This window comes from Diadema antillarum, unplaced genomic scaffold (genome assembly GCF_040938485.1).
Source record: "Diadema antillarum isolate AM-2024a unplaced genomic scaffold, OU_Dant_1.0 seq00000299_RagTag, whole genome shotgun sequence".
NCBI lineage: Eukaryota > Metazoa > Echinodermata > Echinoidea > Diadematoida > Diadematidae > Diadema > Diadema antillarum.
Window position 1 is genome coordinate 481,113 of NW_027271322.1, and position 14,798 is coordinate 495,910.

Here is a 14,798-nt window from a genome sequence, read left to right on the forward strand (position 1 = left end):
AAGACTGGATTCCTTAAAATTCTCACCCAGCTCAATTTTCTTTAGTGAAGTAAAATCTATCGAAATTTATCGGTTTTACAATTACTGAACTATGAGATAAGGTTATGATTTCATTTGCAAAATATCATGTACTTGATTTAAGCATGGATATTAGTAAAGCTTTTGTACTTTTGATATCGTTATCTTTCACAAAATAAATCGTTACCATGGAAACGGGAGAAAACGGCAGAGAACGAAAAGGGTCGAAAGACGTTCCTCAATATCAGTCCATGCCATTTTCAGTATAGGTTCTGTGAAATAAAGGTTATACAAAAATAAGAATGATTAGTGCTAGATTAATCGTTCGTCTGGAGAGATAAACATTTCCCTTCTACTGCAAGTCTTCATGTATGATGCTTAAGATGAGATAGACGGTCTATAATATTAGTACTCCTGAATTTGTAGGTTGCTGGACTAGGCATGATAATGATCATGGATTATCATATGATAATAGTCTCATGTGACAAAACAGTATCTGCCGTATTTGTGTTCTATGGAGGGTCTTGCAAGTTTGTCACGATACTCTACTACCCCTCATACGCTTAAATAGCCTAATGTTAGACGCCTCGGAGTGACAGTCAACCTAAAGTAGTATCCACAGAGAAGACGGTTCACATGTCATATTCAGGGATATGAAACCAACATAGCAATGTTTTGAGGAAAAGCGTTTCATCCTAAATCCTGTCCACCATTGTTCTTTAAACTGTTCAATTTAAAGTTTCTGGGGCCATGTGGTCTGAGGGGCAGAATGCATTTTGCCCGACGTTTAGCACCAAGTGCGGAACCAAGACCCTCTTAAGTGGGGAGACGGTTGGCATGGTTCATAAGCTATTATTGCCCGGTCAGGTCATAGCAATGTTGCAGAACTATCCGATGTTGACCCACAGAAGGACGTACATCTGTGTCATGCCAGGTATGTATATACCAACCAGCATCACAATTGATTTTGGTAAAAATGAGCAGCCACGTCGGGTTTGCTAATTACGGCCGGAGAAGACAAGGTGTGGAGATTACGGGGTCATCCCACGAGACCGACACTCACGAGTCATACAGCCCACGAGTTCGACACTGGCAAAAGACAGCCCACGAGTTCGCACTAGGCAAAAACAGCCCACGAGTTCGGCAGATACAACACGCCGCTAATGTGTCGGTCTCGTGGAAATTGTTTGCTTAGTGTCGAACTCATGGGCTGTGTGACTCGTGAGCTGTATGACTCGTGGATGTCAGTCTCGTGACGTGAACCCGAGATTACTCCCTATATGAATAATCGATTTTTTTAACGCCGTCTTCATTCTCATTCTCAATATATTTACTCTAAATGGATGCTTCCCCTAAACATTAGTGCGAAATCAACAGAAGTGTAAACATTAGTGAAACACTGGATGAAAGTTTCAGGAATAACAGGTGATCTGTTCAAAGATAAAAAATGTTCAATGTTTTTATAACCGGCAAGTCTATATTCTGCCCTCTCCAAATTGCCAATCGTCAACAAAACTTGATGTAAAAAAAGAAAGAAAGAAAACAAAAAGCTAATAGCAGACTTATAACGCTTAACCTGCTGTTGTGAAAATGAAACACCCTTTCACATGTAACTGAGATTAAATGTTAAAGATAATTACTGCTCACAGTCGCATGACTTCTGAGTTTAATGCGCTAAGTGCTTTTTCGCTGTCCAAGAAAGGAGTTTTTCGTTTGTTATTGTTAAAAAGATTAAGAGTACTGTGACGTCGCAAATTATGGAGTTTTCATGTAGATAGTACAGCACACTATAAAGGCAGAACAAGAATCTAAATCATATTAAATCGTCTGGTATTCCTGCATCATTAATATTAAGTATTTCACCATTCGGCTAAATCCTGATTTTTTTTTAATTCCTCTTTCAACTCAACAAATTTTGATTTTTTTTTTTTGCTACAGATATCTCTTTTCCTCTCTCTCTCTCTCTCTCTTATTGAATCATCAAGTCAATATAGCTCTCCTTTCTTGTAGCCCTATATACAAAACAAGCATACATGTAACCAAAACATTAACAATGTCTCCAACATGAATCCTCTTAAGATCGCGAATTTTAGGTTCATTCAGTCAATTGATGATTGATCGCGAGTGATCGCGATACGATCTATTCTAATGAAACAAGAAACTGAGGACACTGAGTATTCTCTCCCCCAACCAAAATCAATGACTGCGCAGGAATCATTTCTAAACAATAAATCCAAGACCTATGTATCAATCTGCCCATTGAATTATCCGTTAAGCTTTACAAATTATCAACTTAATGAATAAATCATCAGCGAGTTTTATACGAAAATGCTAAATTGAGATCATCCTGAAGCAATGATAAAAAGTATTTTTTTTTCTTTTCAGAAGGAAGAGAGTAGTTGGCTATGTCATATCTTGTTGTCCTCTATTCTGTTGTCTTGTTGTCGTTTTGTTTTGTTTGTTGCTGTACAGGCAATTAGATGTAGAACTGTTATGCGTCGTATAATCATGATCCAAAAATAAACGTAAGATTCACTTCGTTTCGAAAATTTAGAACAAATTTGGATGAATTCAAAGTGCAAAAACAAAGATCTAAAATTATTGTTATTTTATGACATGATACAGGTCTATGGCAAGAGGGAGCACACGCATGTTCAGTTCATCAGATAATATAGAATAAATTTTGCCATTTTGAATATGCTTCAAACTCAGTTAAAAAGTTGACACTCCCTGAACCTGTTTGTACGACCTTTAGATCACTATTTAAAAAAAAGTGTCAAATTTGCGGGATGAAGGCAAAGCATAGTCATGATTAGTGAACCTGATATTTGAAACCTTCATAGTTTTGGTGTGTGACAATCTTATACATTTGATTCTAAATGAGCTGTTGTGGCATTATTGTAAAGTTCTAAGTTATTGAAAATGCATTAAGTACTGTCTTAAAAAATCTGGTTATTGTATTTTCTTTTATCACTGTCTTGCACCCTTGTCCGTGCGGGGCTTTATATTTTGCTTTTAAATTGTCTTATTTCTTGGTTTTTTGGTTTTTGGTTTTGGTTTTTGTTTGTTTTGTTTCTGACGGTCAATACAGCGTGTGTTTCGGGGCCATGTCAGAACGGCGGTTCATGTTCAGAGACCGAGACGGGCTACGAGTGTTCGTGCACGACTAACTACTATGGACCCCAGTGTTGTACGTTTTCTGATATCTCTCTCCAGTCATTGATAGCTACACTCAACAGGGTTACAGTTAGTTACATGTATTAGGAAGGTTCGTTATTCCGAAGGTTCGTTATCAAATCTGAAAATGACAGAAAGTTCGTTATTTCGAAGGTTCGTTAATTCGAAAATGAAAAAAAAAGTTCGTTATTCCGAAGTTTCGTTATTCCAAAAACGAAATAAGGTTCGTAATTCCAACGTCTCAATAGTTCGCGCCTCCTTTTCATTTTTTTTTTTGATTGACAAATCTTCAGATCAACGAATATCACCCAACAAACAGTACCCTCCTGTAAACGGTCAGTCATGGTACCTGTGTTGATGTCAAGGAATAGAAAATAGATCTCTTACGCTAATGAAGAAATACAAAGGCTTTATGGGCATTACAGTATTCTTATAAAAGAGGAGTATTCTGCTACATCACTGCTCATCACCATGGGGGGGGGGGGGAGGGGTAATATTATATACACTTCATATTGTTCACTTCACTTTGAGATTACTTTAGTATTCATTACAATATCATAAGTACAAGGCTTACTATTTTTTGTATATTCTGTTCATTTTACATTGTCTTCTTGACATTATTCTCTTTTATGATAAAAAGTGTATGCATTTTTTTGTCGAAAAATGAATATGAATGTGAATGGATTTGAATTGAATTGAATTAAATTGAATACCTAAGATATGTATAGAGGAAGGGAATGGGAGCGTTTGGGAGATTCATTTTAGGGGTTACAGTTCGTTATTCCGAAGTTTCGTTGTTCTATAAAGGTTCGTTTATCCGAGAACAAAATAAGGTTCGTAATATCAAAGATTAGTTAGTACGCACCTTCTTTTTATGTTTGGAATATTTCATTTTTGGATAAATGAACCTTAAGAATAACAAACTTTATTTCATTTTCGGACAAACGAAACTTCAGTAAACGGACCTTATTTCATTTTCGGAATTACGAACTTTCGGAAAACGACACAAATAACCGGATAAAAGAACCCTATTTCATTTTCGGATTAACGAAAATCCAGGCATATTTTGTATGGATTTTTTTTTTTGGAATAATGAACCATTGCAATCACAAATCTTATTTCAATTTGGGGTAAAAGAACCCTCGGAACAACGAGCATCACCCTATTTAACGAATATCTAGTTTAGGGTATAGATTTGTGTATTTGGGAATTTCGAACCGTAGGATTAACGAACCCCATGTTAACTTCTTGTGATGATTAACGAACAGCTAGGTATACGAAATTTGTATGTTTAGGAATAACGAACATCACTCTACTTTAGGTGGGAATTATTCGATGGCAGGTGTGCGTATGTGGTATTTGAGGGAAAGGTCACTTCGTCTTGATTCAAACTAATTTATCAGTTATAGTGAGTTCGATCGGATATGTAAAACAGTCAAATGAATACACGCACAATCAGGTTTCGAATATCTTCAATTTTGCATTATACTTCCAATTATGATTGCAGTCATGTATTTACTTCATGTGCATGATATGTAATCTTTGTACTGACCTGTATAATTCTGTATTGAAAAACGTGCTCACATTACACCCTGACTTTCAAAATGCAGCTTGCCCGCTGATTCACACGCCAGATGGAGGAACTTTGAATAGATATTTCTGGTTTCCAGGGATCAATCTAACAGGAGATACATCACTCGTAGAATTTGAGGTTAGCGCTGACTGCGACGCCCATGTCGCCCTGTCTGGTGTAAACTCGGCTGAGAAATACATGTACCGCTTAAGTAAGTATTCCACACCCCCCCCCCCCCCTTATTTTTGGTCACAGCATGAACCTACTACACATGGACGCACATCGCTCGTCAATAACTTCAAACACCTGTTTCTGCCGTAAGCGCCAAAATAACATTTTGAACATGCTTTCCTACTTTGATCTCATCATAGCCGCCGACAGCTAGCCTGGATAAACACAAGACGACGCTTTGAGAAACCTAAAAACTACATACGCAGAAGATAATAACTCTCTCAAATGAAGTAAAATGCATGTGCAGTTGTAGTGCATATTAGAAAATCATCGCTAAGCCAAGTTCATTTGCGAAATACATGTAATTTACGAGAGAAAGCAAATATTTCGGCAGGCTGATTGGGCTTTGTAATCAATTTTCCCCTATTTTTCGCATATTGCTTCAGAGTAAACACGGACAGTCTATAACGGAAGACGACTGTATACACTGGCGTAGCGGGGGGGGGGGGGGAGATGGGGGCGGTCGCCCCCCCCCCCCCCCCCTAAGATTTGGACCGGGGATTTGGGAGGCGGAAAAAAAATACGTGTATACTGTATGTATGTACATAACGCGGGTCTCCCTTTCAACCTTTCATCAAGTAATATCATTTTTTTTCAATATTTCACTCAAAGTGTGCACCAGATCGTTGAATTTCAGTTTAAAAAAAGCAATATCTCTCGTGCTTGCGAGGGGATATTCCCCCTCCCAAACACTCCCCCTTTGTGCCCCTTTCCCTAGCTTTGTACACTGTAAAGGTTTACAAAAAATTCTGAATAATTCTGAGTGCACAAGACTTATCACGTATATTCCGAAAAACTCAAAGTTTCCTCATAAACAAGGGGAATATTCCCTTTTAATCAACCCTTTTCTCCCTCAGTTCCCCCCCCCCATCAGTTTTGTTTTTCTATGATTTCCCAAATATTCCATTAAATACGAGATATCTCAATTTCAACTTTAAAAAGGCAAAAGCTCCATTCTCTGGGAAGGTGGTGATAACGCTCGTCCACGCCTTCTCCCTACTCGCCCGCCCCTCCCCCCCCCCTCATGCATGAGACTGTTGCTACACTTTGAACATTAACAGTTTTTCCAAATATGCCACAAAATGTGTGCACCAAAACGTTTAACTGCAATCACAAAATTATACAGAATCTCCTTCCACGGACTTCCTACACACTTCTCTTCTGATTGACAAATTTCCAGATAGGGCCTATTCCAACAAAAGTATGCGCCAGATTGTTGAATTTCAGTTCTGAAACGGAAAAAAAAAAATCTCCCTTGAATATGGGAGAGCTATCTTGCCAACCTCCCATTGCTTGGTAACCACTATAGACTTGGTACACTTTGGGAATGACAATTTCCGAATTTTCCACAAAAAGTGTGCTCCAGATGGCTTCATTTCAATTCTAAAAACGCCAAAGCTCCGTCGAGCGGGAGGGGGAGTCCCCCTCCCACACCCTCCCCCTAAGCTCTACCTTATAGACTTTGTACATACAACACAGAAAATGCACATTCGGAATAAGAGCTAAATTCCGTGATTTTAACACGTCACTGAAAAAGTCGCATTGCACCAAAAGTTTTTACCAGATCGCTGAATTTCATGTCTGAAAAATGCAAAATCACCTCCATGAAGGAGGAGAAATGCCCCTTATCTACACCCTCGTATGCATGCTTTTTCTGTTTGATTGCTGAACAGACAGCGTTAATGATATTCATTGTATAAGATAATCTACATCAAAATATATTGTTATACCTTAAACAGGTGGGACTGTTTCAAGCCGATAAAACACGCAAAACATGCATCAAAGTGCACCATCTAAGACACAAAAATGCAAAAAGTTCTCACCGCGGGAGGGGGGACACCCTCCCCTCCCCCTCGCTCGCTCCGCTCGCTCGGGCTCAGTCGCGTTCATGATATTCAGTTTAAGAATTAATACAAAAAGGTTTATTTAAATGATACCATTTTATAGGCAGATTGTTCAATAATAAAATCTCATCAAAATATAACCTAAACAAGTGGGACTGTTTAAAGTCCCAAAACACGCAAAAACATGCATCAAATTGCACCATTTAAAACATCAAAATGCAAAAAGTCCCAACTAGGGAGGGGGACAACCCCTTCCCACACCCTCCCCTCCCCCCTCGCTCGCTCCGTTCGCTCGTTCTTAGTCGCGGTCATCATATTCAGTGTTAGCATTGATGCAAAAAGTTTATTTAAATACCATTTTATAGCAAAATTATTTGCAATAATCGACATGAAAATATTATATTACTACCTTAACAACTATGAGTGGGACTGTTTCAAGTCGATAAAACGCGCAAAAACATGCATCAAATTGCACCATTTACAACATCAAAATGCAAAAAGTTCTCACCGTAGGCGGCGGCGGTGATGATGGGACCAAAGAAAGACGTCCGTTCATAGTCCATATTATGATTGTGTAGTAGGTCCATGGTTATTCCGAAGATTCGTTATTCCGAAGGTTCGTTTACTATTCCGAAGGCTCCTTGACCCGAAAATGAAATACATAGTTAGTAATTCCGCAGGTACATTAGCACGCACTAAATTCTTTTCGTTTTGGGATTTAACGAACCTTCGGACCTTATAATTCATTTTCGGATTAAGGAACCTCTGGAACAGGGCTGGCGCACTGTTTTCAAAAGTGTGGGGGCCCACTTCCGGGTTTCATGAGCTAACAAGCAAAAAAAAAAAAAAAAAAAAAAAATTGTCCTCAGCTCATCACTCCCCGTCCCCGTCCGCTCATCTCTCCCCGTCCACTTCCGGGTTTCTTCAGCTAACAAGCAAAAAAAAAAAAAAAAAAAGGTCCTCAGCTCATCTCTACCCGTCCACTTCCGGGTTTCTTCAGCTGACAAGCAAAAGAAAAAAATAAAGGGTCCTCAGCTCATTCTCTCCCCTCCCATTGTAGTGCCTCTTACGTACTTCCGGGTTGAAAAAAGTGTGGGGGCCCAAAGTGATGACACCTTATGTATTCCTTTGTATGGTGCACAAAAAGTGTGGGGGCCCGAGCCCCCACGGCCCCCACGGCTGCGCCGCCCCTGTGGAATAAGGAACCTTCAGAATAACGACACAAATAATTCGGATTAACGAACCCTGTTTCATTTTAGGATTAATGAACATTTGGATAAAGTGAATTTGTGTGTTTCGTTTTGACGCCCCTTCGAAACAACGAACATCACCCTTTTTGCTCTGTGATCACTTTTGGGTAAGGACATTACATCGAACATTTTATGATTAATAACCAGGTGTCGATCGAAAATTAAGTTAGTAAGGGACACCTTTTTTTCATTTTGCATGAAATTTGCAACCGTTGGAAGGAAAATTTACTCCACGAGGAAATAGTCCGAGTGCAATGTGTGATATTAATAGTATACAACATAATATTTGAATTTTGATTAGCATAATTGTAGTACAATGTACAAGTATAAACGGGTGCACGTCACGAGACAGACACCCACGAGTCATACAGCCCACAAATCATACAGCTCACAAGTCAAACAGCCCACGAGTCATATGGCTCACAAGTCATTTACAGCCCACGAGTTCGACACTGAGTAAATAAAGCCCATGAGTTCGACATCAAGTAAAATAAGCCCACGAGTTATACAGCCCATGAGTTCGACACTACACTCAAAAGGCTCATGAGACCGACACTAAGCAAAGAAAGCCCACGAGACCGACACTAAGCAAAAATGGCTCATGAGACCGACACTAGGCAAAGAAGGCCCACGAGACCGACAGAGTGCCGTATATACGGCACTGGACCGACAGGAAGAACAGCGCCATCTATAGACTAGTATAGGGTGTCCAGATAATGGCATAAAGAAGGTATAAGAGATGGAAAAGGAAAGTTGCTAGGGTATTACCTCGTCAATTGCCCTCCCTCACCCCCTGAACGGTTCAAGATCTTTAATTGTGTTTGCGTATGTGAGTACAGTCAAACCTGCCTTAGCGGCCACCTGTCTATAGCGACCACCTGTCTGTAGCGGCCACTGAAAAATCCCCCCGAGAGAAAATCCCTGTTAAAGACCTTGTGTATTGCGGCCACCTATCTAACGCGGCTAGCGGCCACAAATTTTGTTTCCCGCGGTAGATTTTAACCTGTCTATAGCGGCCCAAAACCCAACGGAGCCGTAGCTGATTCAGCGTGTTTTTCTGCTTTGTGGCCGTGCGGGTAACGTTCAGTGATCGCCACCGCTGCATCCATCCCTTATTCAGTCATAATAATGCACTAGTGTTAAGCTTTCTTCATGACAATACACATACTAGTGCGCAACAATTTCATACACACCGACATGAAACACACGGTGTGTGCATACGTACACACATACATGTACATGTAAGGATACAACGATGATACATGTGCATGTAAGCAATGCACACAAAGTTGGATTACCTGTCTATAGCGGCCACCTGTCTATAACGGCCACCTTTTCCGTTTCCCTTGGGTGGCCGCTATAGACAGGTTTGACTTTTGTATTTGTGGAAAATATTAACAAAGTTCAGTAAAAGTGCATGAGATGTTGCAACATTACTTTCGAAAATAGCAAAACACCCTCGATCGTTTTCCTCTCTGAAAAGCCCATACCGGTATACACCTACTTAGAAAAAAAATAATAAAATGATGTGGACAGTCTGATAAACCAACTAGAAAAATACCCAGGTATGAAATGAAGTTCACTACAAGAAAATTATTCACAGAATGGTCAGTGTTGTAAGTGCACACCTGAAAAACGTTTTCAGCCGTTGAATTTCATACATCATAGTTAAAGAGAACATTACAAATCAAACTCTAAGCAGGCTGGTATAAGCAGGCAGATAGGATATCTAATAAGGCCTACTTAACTTGTGAAGCGAGAAAGGAAAGGGCAAAAATAAAAATTAGATCCTGTCCACCCTCTAATTAGAAATTAGGAAAGCCTATTAAATATAGCACTATGGCATCTAAAATTAAACCATCATCGTTCTTGTCCTATTTCCCATGAAGAGGACATTTTTATTTTAAAAAAATGGTAACAATGTCGCTCCCCATAGCGAGACAGAACTGCCCCCTAAAAGCCATACGTGTGTAGATACACACGTAATGTCGTTGTTATGCATGTGGTGCTGTTATTACTTAGTTACAATCTCTCGCTCGACAGCGCAACGAAATTGCATCCGCCAGTATGTAATTTTTCCCTCAATAGAACATCCTGTTCAGGTACATACTTGTAATTGACATGTAGATGGCGCTGTTCATCCTGTCGGTCTCGTGAGCCTTCTTTGCCTAGTGTCGGTCTCGTGGGCTTTCTTTGCCTAGTGTCGGTCTCGTGAGCCTTCTTTGCCTAGTGTCGGTCTCGTGGGCTTTCTTTGCCTATAGTGTCGGTCTCGTGAGCCTCTTTTGCGTACTGTCGGTCTCGTTAAGCCTTAATTGTGTAGTGTCCGTCTCGTGGGCCTTCTTTGCTTAGTGTCGGTCTCGTGAGCCTTTTGTGCTTAGTGTCGAACTCATGGGCTGTATGATTCATGGACCTATTTTTGATGTCGGTCTCGTGGACCGTGTATGACTCGTGGGTGTCGGTCTCGTGAGATGACCCCGTATAAACGTCCAGAGATGTTTGAAAAATGTAGTGATAGCGGGAAAAAGAACTTCTCATAAAAAATTCAATGCTTTGAAGATTTTACTGTATGAGAATGAAAATGAATACATTTCGGAAAAACAAATAAATGTCCAGTTAGATCTAAAATGGATATGGCGCCTTCATTAGCATGCATAAATAGACAAACACACATAATTTCACAAAATTGAATACATTTTCGAATTTAATCTCAATTTCAATTCTAATTTATTTCTACAACTATTTTTTTTTCAAGAAAAATGTACAAACGAAAATACGGTAACACCGATTTTGGTTGAGTATTTTCTAAGACGATTAAGTGTTCAAATAAAATCGATAAATGATTCAAAAGCAAAATACAGTGAATTGTTGCATTTTCACTCTCGTGCCATGTTCCACGTTGTAGGGTAGCCGTCACAATCAACACACATGATGATATTTGACGAGATGACATCCCTTTTTGTTGACAAAACGACTAAAACTATTCTCAGGGATTCTACTATCAAAAAAAAAGAACCATTAGTATTTAGTGAAAATATTCTTTGAAAAATAAGAACTTTAAAAAGTTTTTATTTATTTATTTTTTTTTTTTTTTGCTGAGTGTATAATGTGTGTGTGGGTGTTTTCTGCTAGTACAAAGTGAAAATAGATTGCTTGTATGTGCGTGGACAAAGAGAGACAGAGAGAGGGGGCAGTGAAGAAGAGGAAGACAATGAAATATGCATTACAAGATGGATCTGACTATCAGGCCTATATACTAAGAGTCACTCTATGTTTATCATTATTATTACAGCTAAATGTTATTACGATATATACTTCAATGCACTGTAGTATGCATAATCTGCCTCGGCCTTTCTGACACCTTTTCATGCAGATTTCGGAGCATCAAGCAACAGGGATTTCCACGTCCAGCGAAACTGCTCCGCGCCTACCTCGAATTATGTCAACTGTTCCAGGGCTGCTCCTGGAATTGTGTCCAGACTAACACCGATGCCAGCATACAACCACTTCTGGGTGAGCTTCATCGCCGGGCGGCTGCAGGTTGGTCGCCATGGCAACGCTGTTCCTTTCTTTGATTGGACAGACCCGAATCCTCTACCGGTACACTACGCTGGGGTGTGGACTGGATGGGGCTCGGAGGGTTACTGGAAATTCAAATCGCTTTGTTGAAATTATTAAATAGAAGGGAAACATACGTACATTTGAGCATACACAAACACAAAGTTCCATATATTATATCCTTGTCTTGAGTGTAACAGCCAACCTAAACTCTAGAATGTACAGAGTAATAAGCAACCCGGTAGTCTTCAATACAATCATACAACAAAATAAAGCAAACCGAATGGAAACAGGACCTAATATGACATTATAAAATTGTTGAATTTCAAGTTTCATGTGATTTCATAAAACCACATCCCACCCACTTCAACTCGGCCAGATTTTTAGTCACACGAATCGATGATGTCGTCATCTCAAGACTGTTATAGTTGTCTTGAAATCAAGATTAGTCGATATAATAAACACAATTGACGTCTGTGTTAAAGTATGCCAATTAACCCTGGAAATCAAATTTGTGTACAGCTATAGAATAAACAAAAACAGCCATAATTCACCTGTGATGGCCCCTGAAAGAATTCATATTTTCATAAATCATATCTCTAACAATTTGGCACTTGTGCTCCGTAAAAGTAATTTCAGACCCCGTGAAAGTCGTAATGTCGACCATTTTTAAAGGGGAAATTGAAGTCTATCGTAATCAGTATCATAATCAAAAGATAATCATTGTAAATTCATCATTATTACTTTCTGACTTATCCACAAGAAACATTTTGATAATGTCTATCATTTTCTCTTATATCACATTTGCTTTAATGTCAGCTTGATAGGATAAAGTAGATCTTATCAATAATTATGTGTATGTATGATTATGTAATTTCTCCTCTCCCTCTCTCTTTACACACACAAACACACACACACACAAACACACACACACATAAATATATACTGGACATGGAATGTGTTGCCCATTCGTAGCATTGTTTGTTCGAAAATCACGAGCACAAATATTATAACAATGAAATGACATATAAAGAATTTATGATTTTTTAATTTGGTCTTTTGGGCCTGATGCTATCCCATCATCTAAAGTGGCCCTAGATTACAAAATTATAAACCATAGTTAAAATAACAGTATGTGCATACAAAATAGCAAAAGTAAATTCTTACAACAAACTAATTAAACCTACATCCTACAACATTGCTTTTTAGTAGGTTCCTCATATTTACACATCATTTTATTACATGTCCTTATACATTTGTGAAATTATGTCTAAAATTGAATGTTTTGTTATACATATTTTACTCCGAAATCAAATGGAATATGAAACCTGAATATGGAATGTGGAATATGGAACTTGAATAAAAAAAAATGCGAATTAACACAATTCTTAAATATGTCTATGTTTAGAGCTAAAGAAAATATGTAGGGGGTAGGGGAAGTGAGTTCCACAGCCGAATTGTTCTTGGTATGTCGGAAGACTGATGGAGATATCTTAGGTGTTCGACTTTAGTACAATGGCTCTATAAGGGTGAGAAGTTGCAGAAGAGCGCGTCCACGGTAATAGGGGAGAATTCCAGACAGCTCAAGCGACGATTTCAAAAAGAAGTGGCGGTAGAAGGTACCAAAAAAAAAAAAAAAAACAACAAAACAACGTAACATTTCTCCGATGCTCCAGTGGATAAAGAATGCTAATAAATCAAGTTATAGAACCATGATTATGTGTATTTATATTTCTTGACTGTATTTCAATTAGTCACATCTCTGTTACAATACCAAGGCAATATTCGCTGCATCTTCACAGCACGGAAATCAAAGAAAAGTCAAAAAGCTTCGGACAGCCATCAGGAAACAAGCTGGACTAGGATAGTGACATCCAAACATGAAAATATACCAAAATATATATCTATCGTTGCCGCATTGTTTGATGTGAGTGATGTCTGGATGTGTGTGTGTGTGTGTGTGTGTGCGATCAAAGAACTTGGTGAACAGTTAGTATGATTATTATTTGATCAGGATGGAATATTGATTTCAAAATGCTTATTTCACCGTCTTAATGGATTCAAAAGTTGTATGATCGTTACAGTTGATCATATAAAAAAAGAAAAAAAGAAGAAGACGAAATTGAGTTACAATCTGATTTCATCCTAACTGGTCGAAGTCAGTGGCGTACCTAGGGAAAACGGCGCCCGGGGCAAGCGCGAAAATTTCGCCCCTAATTTCTGAAAAAGTGTTCAACCCTAACCCCATCCCGGTAGGGACTTTAAACAAAGTCCACATGATATGCTTTTTCAAGCACTTAAAGGGTCTTTTGAGGGTGATATAGATGTAATGAATTTTGATAAATTTTGGCGAGCGAGTGCAGCGAGCGAGCCGAAAATGTTTGTATTTCAGCTTACAAAACATGGAATTCTCGTTATCTTTTGCTCATCTAAATCTTACAATTCTAATCAAGATATAGTGACGGCCTTATAGATAAATTTATACCAACAAACTGAGGACTTCAAAAAATGCTCTAAATTAGTACGCGCGAGTGAGCCGAAATTCGTATGTTTCCGCGTCATCATCACGTTTTGTTCTTCTTCTTTTTTTTGATAAATTTTGGCGAGCGAGCGCAGCGAGCGAGGCGAAAATTTTTGTATTTCAGCTTACAAAACATGGAATTCTTGTCATTTTTTGCTTATTAAATCTTACAATTCTAATCCATATAGTGACGGCCTTATAGATAACGATTTATACCAACAAACTGAGGACTTATAATACTCTAAATTAGTACGAGCGAGTGAGCCGAAATTCGTATATTTCCGCGTCATCATTACGTTTTGTTCTTATCTTTTTTGATTTTTTGCGCCCCCCCCCCCCACGTAAGTTCGAATCCGTTGGCGTCCTCTTTTGATCCAATCGGTGATCGCTTCAAAACGAACGAAATTGCAGCCGCTGCTCCGTATAACAATTTTCCTGCTGAATATAAAATGACATGTGTGAACACAATAGACATTGTCATTTTGTCCGCGTCATTGTCACTTTTTGTTCCTATCTTCTTCTCTTTTTTTTTTTGGATAAATCTTGGCGAGTGTTTGGCGAGCGAGCGCAGCGAACGAGCCGAAAATTTTTGTACTTCAACTTACAAAACATGGAATTCTTGTCATTTT